This window comes from Chiroxiphia lanceolata, chromosome 7 (assembly GCF_009829145.1).
Source record: "Chiroxiphia lanceolata isolate bChiLan1 chromosome 7, bChiLan1.pri, whole genome shotgun sequence".
Classification (NCBI taxonomy): domain Eukaryota; kingdom Metazoa; phylum Chordata; class Aves; order Passeriformes; family Pipridae; genus Chiroxiphia; species Chiroxiphia lanceolata.
The window spans coordinates 12,312,761-12,320,405 of NC_045643.1; the positions used below are offsets into that span (position 1 = coordinate 12,312,761).

Here is a 7,645-nt window from a genome sequence, read left to right on the forward strand (position 1 = left end):
CTGACTGATAAGATTCATGTCTTGAACTAATGTCAGGTAGCTTTCAAATTGCTTTGGTGATCGTGGCAACTGTCTTCACTTGATTTAAAAAAACAAATCCAAAAAAACTAAAGCAAAACTGCTTCTTAAACTATCTGATAAAGAAGCAGAAAATACAAATGTTTTATTAATAGCAGAAATCAGTCATTTGCCAATTCTACCATTCTCTGTGGGGATACAGATGCACTGAAGTAGCATCATATGATCAAGACTGTAAAGCTCTTGAAACGTATTTGGTGGAAAAGGAAACAATTTTTATTTAACTGTGCTTATCACTCAGTTTATTAATTAGCATGAATTTTTTTTTCTAGGTGTAGTGGTAGGCTATCACCTAAACAAAAAATCAGTTTCTTCATCTGGGTAACCTTTGATAACTCTGCAGCCAGTGTTGCTGGTGCTTTTCTGTGTAATACAGGTTACTGACCAGCTCTTGGTATGGAACTGCCCATGGCTTATGACCTCTTAGTGCAAGTGGATATACCAAATCCCTAGCAAGATTGGTAACATTTTTATAGTACCTGTATCAAGAATATGAACTGCCTTTTTTTTTTTTTCCCTCAGGAAGGTTACAGTGAGTTTAACTGCTCTAATTGAGACTGCCTGGGAATAGTGAGACCATTCCAGTTCATCTGCTTTTTGCTAGACAAGTAAGATGAATTTAAGCTGAAATGTTTAAATGGGCAGCAAAGGTATTAAAAAGTATTCTTAATGAGATGGGAGATTTGGCTATTAGTGCCTTCAGGTTTTTGTTGTAAATGCATTTTCAAGCAGAAATCCTTACCAGATATGAGAGTTCAGTTTCCTCTGAACTGTTAATGTAGTTGCTTCCTCAAAAGTATCAGATAAATTATGTATGTGCTGTTCAGAAACTGTCCTATATAATTTACCCTAATCAGAAAATTTGTATGAACATCAGTTGCTTAGTAAGTCTAATCAGGATCGAAATGGAGAGAAGTTATTTTTGCATGGCCACTTTTTCCTTCCTTTGATATATTGCTTTGATAACAAGGGAATCAGATTCACCTATTTCCTTATGTAGCACATTTTAGTGGTTTGTCATTGCAAGCCAATGTCCAGTGCAGGCCATCTTAGGTCTCACAAGGCAGCCCACTGGAGCTCAGTTATGAAGCAACATGTCTTTGCCTTTCCTGCTCTGATGTTGGGAGTGTTGATTTTAATATCGACTCAGCTAGAGCTTCTACTTTATTCTCTTTCAAGATGTGTGTGACCCAGAAATACTGGGTGGAGAAGAGGAAGCAAGTGTTAAACTTTTCAGTGCTGGATAGACCATACATTTATCTGCCTGCACCTCTTTTAAGCAGGTAAGGAAATAAGTACTCTGATTTCTAGTTTGAGCTGTTAAACTCATCTTCAAAACAATAAGCAGCAGCAGCCCTTTGAGATATGCAGAAACATTGATAAGTGTATTCAGCTCAAGTGCTAAATATGATCAGTGAAAATAAACAGTGGTGATAGACTGCAGTCACTGTTAGCCAGGGTAACTGCATTTCAAGTTGGTTATCAGTTCAAGCAGATAAGATTGATTTGCTCACGCATGGTTTTCCACAAACGAAGGTCTGGGCATTTGTGTACAGTCTTGCACCTTAAAATAATAATAAAACCTACAGGTATAGTTGGGAGATACTATAACCTCTTTGCATAGAGAAGTGGTGACTATTACTTAAGAAATGTGACAGGTCATTAATTGGCATGCAAACCTTTTAATCTTTTTACGGTACTTTTAAGGCTTGTACAGCCTCTCCTGTAAGAAATAAGTGTGCAACGAAGGCATTTATGTAGAGCCTGTATTGTGGGTCACTAGTTTTTGTAAAGGAGGGGATTCGTCCAAAAATGGATCTTTTATTTCATCTATCGATACAGCAAACCAAAATCCCCAAACTAACATTAGAGTAGGGATAGAGGGTTTGAGTTGTTTGAATGCAGAAAGAAGAGCTAGCCAGACTGACAATGGCACTTAAAGCAGAACAGTGAGATCTGTGCAACAGAAGAAGCTAAAATGATAATATGATCCTTGGAGCATTTTACCAATAGGGGTTATTGTAAACCAAAGCTAGCAGTGGAAAATGGCTGGTGAGCTAGGGCTAAGCCTAGAAGGAAGTGAATGAGGGTGTTTCAGAGGGGTGGTTGGCAGTTTGAAAGCGATGTAATATGGCCTATGCTCACTCAGCTTTTGAAAATCTGTTCTTATGTTGACTGAGAGCTTGAGGGGCAGGCAACCTTCCTTCACAGCCCACAGTAAGTCTTAATTAGTAGCCATCAGTCCCCTTGACTGTGCAGTTACAGATCCTTCACTGTGGCCAGGGAGACAGCCACCACCCCAGCCTTCTGGGAGCTGCCAGGTGCTCATCTAGGGACAGTGAAGACTCTCTCTGGGCTGGTGACAATCTTTTGTGTTCCCTCTGAGAGGACCAGTTCTGTGAAGTACTGGGCCTGACTGCTTCTGGGCTGAGGCCCTTTGGGTTTCCTACCTGCTTCTCATTATTCACACTGACTCCAAAGGAAAGCAATGCTGGCTTTCAGCTGCAGAATCCAAGTGGCAAAGTGCCTGGCAAGGTTAAAGTGATGGAGTTTTCTGCTGGTTTTTTCCCCTTTGGAATCGAGCAGTGCTCTGCGGAACAGGCATTGGTGAGCAGAGGGGCTGCTCACTGTCTGCTTTTGCTGGGACACTCTTTCACCAGCTTTTTGAGTTGCTACTTTGCACCATGAAAGCCCTTGTCAGGAAAATGAGTGTTTTCTTCAGGCTAATACTATTGTCTTTTGAAAAACAGATGTTGGGGGGTTTGTTTGTAGCTTGGGAATTTGCCTGGTAGCATTCCCTGAGGATTTGTTTGCATGGGAACATTGCTGGAGGGTGGGGGGGGACACGTTGCTGCAGCCCTGTCCCACAGCAGTCCCTCACCCCACTGCCTACAGGCCATGGATATGTGCTTCCTCTCAGGTATCTCCTGCTGCCTGCAGGCATCCTGCTTGCTCCAGCCAACCTCCAATTGTTCCACCCACAGACACACACCCTCTGCATGTCTTCCACGTGTCCATGCCTATGCAGCAGCTCTTGTTGGGCATCAGAAGCCAAGCACAGGGACCTTGTTTTTTCCTGCCACAGAGAATGAGATGGGCAGGCACCCTGTACCACTACAGGCACTGGCCTTTCTGATCTGGACTGGAGGAGCTCTCCAGAGCTATCCTGGGATTTTGTGTCCCTGCAGTGAGACGTGCCTGCTGAGACTGAGGTTGGAGACACAGAGGTAACTGCTCAGGGGTCATGAATCCTACCTGCTGTGAAGAGACAGAACTGCTGCTGTTTTTCAGGTAAAGCCTTCAGCTTGCCCATCCCTCTCAAGCTGTTTCTGCACATGAAAAATCCCACAAGTCAACTTCCTGCTGTCTGTGCCACATCCTGCAGTGAGACTTCACTTTCGCTGGAAAAAATAATAATTTTATTATAAGCGACAGACAGCTCAGCAGTAGCTTTGTGTCCTCCTCAGGGAAAAGCACCGCAGCATGTCGTCTTTTGAAGTAGCATACAATTTTGGATAGAAATCTTGTTTTCTTAGTCACCAGGTTCAGATCCTGTGCCTCTCCAGCCACAGGGTGTGATGTGCAGTCCTCAACATCAATCAGCCTTGTCCTCAGGGAGCTGGTGGTGTCCTGAGCCTGAGGCTGCCTCTGGCTAGCAGGGAGTGCTGCCAAATGCTCTGTCCACACTTGCATTTGCTTATGCTTAATTAACCCCTGCTGGAAATCCAGGAGCTTCTGCAGTGAGGGCCTGTCCCCCATGATGTGTCCTAGCTCTGAGCTTTCATTTTCTTTTCGTGTCCTTTGCACTCAGTCATGTTTCTTAAGCAGAAGGTTATTCCTCTTATAGCAGTGAGCATCTCTATGTTCAGTGACTCCAGGTTTTCAATAGTATTAATCTACAGTAGAAAGATTTTCTGATGTTTAATTTCTCATCCCAGTTACTGGCTAATGGAAACAGCAACATTTTCTCAACGGAGCTCAAGGAAAATGCATTGAGGGGCAAATGGTGAAGTGCTTGTGCAAAATTTCTAAGCTACTCTGGAGAGAAAGAATGAGGCAGGACTGAATTGCTGGGATGAAGGAGTGGGAAAGCTGGGCTGACTGTTGGTAAGCCAGAAGGGGCTCAAAATTTAAAGGGAACGAGTTAGGAAAAACTCCTGTTGTTTGGATCACAGCCTGTTGGATTTGCCACCTTTAATCTCTGATCTTTACATTCCACCTCTTAAAAACTGAGATAATGCCTCCCAAATCCCACAGGTGTACAGGGCTCTCATTATCGCATTATTTATGAAGCACTATAAGAGCTCTAAATAGGATGTGATGTAGAAGTGTTGTGAAGAAGAGGAAGGAAACCTGTTTGACAGCACAATGGCTACGAGTGAGGTTGTCTAAGTCCACAATGAAATCTCTCTTGATAAAACTGCAGCCAGTCTCAGAGCAGCCACACTAAATTCCCTCCTCTTGAACAGGAATTAAAATCAGCTGTGCCAAAACACAAAACATTTCCCTTTGCAGGGTGGCAAGAAGAGGTTTGCTTTTGTAGGGATGTAGAAGCATGTTTAAAAATGACCTTTTAAAAACTGGTGTGCCACTGGTTGGGTGCAGGGCAGCACTGAAACCTGAGCTGAGCTCAGGCTTTACTGCTGTTCTCTGCCACAGGATCAGCAAGGCCACGCAAAATGGAAGCTACTGTGGATAGGAGACAGGCTGCTGTTTAGACAGCTGTGAACATAACACCATAACACTGTAGATAAATGCAATATAATTGCCAGTTGCTCAGTCAGTGTATTGCAACATGCTGAAGCAACAATGGGTAGTGCTGTGGCAGGGGATCCTGCTTCCTCCCCATGGCCAGCCTGCCTGTGACCACCTGGGAACAGCAGGACAAGGTAAAAACTGTACTTCCCCTTAGTGCAATTCGCCATGTTTTTGCTTGGTTGACAGCAAGCATGTGTGGGAGAGGAGGTGCCAGCAGAGCTCCTGTGCCCAGACCCAGGTGTGCCACATGCAGCTCATGAGGGGATGTTTGAACCTTTGCACCAGTTTTCAAGCGCTTTCTTGTGAGACCCCTGTGCAGGAGCCCCTTATGCCCCTCAAATCCAACTGAGGTTTCTCACGCAGGACTGACATGGGGCCAAAACTACACGTGGTGTCCCCAGGGGGCAGTTCCAGCTGCAGGGGTCAGTGCAGCCAACTCTTGTTTCTTGTTCCTGCCTGACAGCGCATCCATGCAAATAGTGATATGCAAATAGAGATATCCATCCCTTCAAACCCTAGAGGGTATAGAACCTTTAGACTGTGGTGGTTAAATAAAAATAATCAAAGATGCAGAAATCATCCCCAGCATGTCCTGGACGTGTGAACCTGTCACAGGTATCAAGAGTGTAAAAACAGAAATTCAAGTTCTAGGATCTGTACTGTAGCATGTTTTAAAAATGTCATCCAAAACAAATCAAAAGAAGGCGGCTTTGTCTAGACACTTGTTTCCTAACACCAAATGCCAGGAGTTATTGCGCCTGTATCTTTCTGGAGACTTTCTGGCTGGGGAATGTTCTCTTTCCAGAGGAAATCCTTTTAACTTTCAGCGGTTCAAGACTCTAACTGGGTGAAATAATAGCTTGGCACACACCCAAGCAATATGATTTTTATCTTTTTTGTTGTCTGCAAAAGACTGACTTGTCCAATCCTATGAGTCATGGAGGGAATATGGGTGTCAGACCGGCCTGGTATCCAGGGATGGGCTTCTGGTGAGACAGGCATGGGGTCCTTGGTCAAAGGTGACAAATGGGGTCTGAAACATCCTCTACAGAGCTGGAGTGGTGCTGCCTGCCCCTCTCCGGCCTTGGATGTGGTGCTGAGGGTGTGGTGTTGCTGATGTGTGCATTTCTAGGCATCTTCATTCTCACTGAGTTATTCAAAGAGGCATTTTGTTGGCTACTGCTCTGTTTTCTCCAGGTGACTCATCTTAAAATAATTATGGATTCATGCTTTGTCTTTGCCAAACACTAACTATTCATCAGCTTCAACTACTGTGTTTAGATGTTTTCAGCTGAGACTTAAATTTTGATGGTTTATTTAGACCAGAAATAAGACTGATAGAATAAACACTTTGAGAGCTTTGAACCTCTCAGGATTTTGTTTCTGTAAGGTGGATTAAACAAACTCAGGTATTTAGCACAAGTCTCTTCCTTGTTCTGATAAAAAAAGACCTTGAGCCTCAGGGCACAAAGTAGCAGCCACAGCTTTCACTGTAAGTACCCTGCCTTCCCCGGGTCCCTGGGGCTGTGCAACTGCCCACATGTACTCTGGCACAGCTGGGGACCCTCTGGCCAGGTCCTGCTGCTCCCTGTGCCCGAGGTCCGGTGCATGCCAGGAACTGCAGCTCAGCCACATGAGGGCAAGGTGCTGGTTTAACTTGAAGATGCATCAGGCAAAAGAAGTGCAGCAGGAAGCTGTGTGGATTATCTTGTCTCAGGTCTCGTCTGGCTCATTAAGTTTATCACTTGTTAAATACAAACAGGACTGTTCTGATCCCAACTCCACAGCTCCTCCCTTTGCTCTCAGCTCCTGTGGGGCTGCAGGTGCTGGTTTTAGCCTCCAAACCATGAAGAACCAAAACAACACCTTGTGCATTGCTGTCTCCCACCTCCATGTGGAAAACCCCATTGCCCCTGGGCTCCCCTCCCTCACACCATCCATTGTCCAGCTGGAAACTCCATTCTCCCATTGTAGTGGCTTGGGGCAATGGAGAAAGGACTATAAGCAATTGGAGATGTGCAAACCAGGAAATTATGCTGCGTAAAATACCTTTAGGACAGGTGTATGCACAAGGCTGGGCTGCATTGGACTAGCTTAAACTAAACTGGAACCACGATTTCCCCCTGAATCCTTGCTTGAAGCAAGATGTTCAAGCAGAAGAACTTCAATCAATAAAGAAGCAGTGGACCTCCATGGACCCTCCGTGAAGGTCCTTGTTCTCTTTCTACAGGCATGGGACAGACTGAATGCAGGGCCTGACCCAGGGATGCAATAGGAGGCTAAATCTGGAGAAATAACTAAGCAACCCAAACAAGTGAACAGGACGTGAGTGCAGGTGTGTCCATACTGTGCTCAGTTTGTTAGCAGCAGGGGCTGCTGGGCTGATGCTGCTGTTCTTGTCCTTCACCTTCCACCTCTCCTGCAGGAGCAGCATTTGATCATCCTCCTCCAAACTGTGCCATCAGGTGCTTCTCCTCCTGCCACCGCTGTGAAATACCAGCTGGGTCAGTAGCCATCCCAGCTTGTTTCCCAGGTAGGTTTTGTCACTGAGAGCAAAGCAGCCCCTGCTGCAGGTGGCCTCGCAGCCAGTGTCCCAGCTGCTAGCGCGGGACTGTGTGCAGGCGAGGTGGGGTGTGGGTGGGCTGTCCCAGCTGCTACCAAGGTCCCTGGCACCCTGTCCCAGCACTGGCTGCCCAGGGAGGTGCAGAACACACAAGTGAGTGGGGCAAGGGGGCTTCTTAGGGCAGGACATGACTTGTGCTGTGCAAGTTTGTTACTGTGCCCTTCACTGACGAGGAGCTCTTTGTCT

General features: G+C 45.6%; 1 long non-coding RNA gene across 1 annotated transcript; it reads left to right on the forward strand.

Annotated features, from left to right (window-relative positions):
* The first annotated feature begins 388 nt into the window (after positions 1 to 388).
* Positions 389 to 7,323, forward strand: LOC116789145. Its single transcript, XR_004357911.1, has 4 exons — positions 389 to 686; positions 1,258 to 1,361; positions 7,067 to 7,171; positions 7,262 to 7,323. It is a non-coding gene; the product is annotated as an uncharacterized LOC116789145 (long non-coding RNA).
* The last annotated feature ends 322 nt before the right edge of the window (positions 7,324 to 7,645 follow it).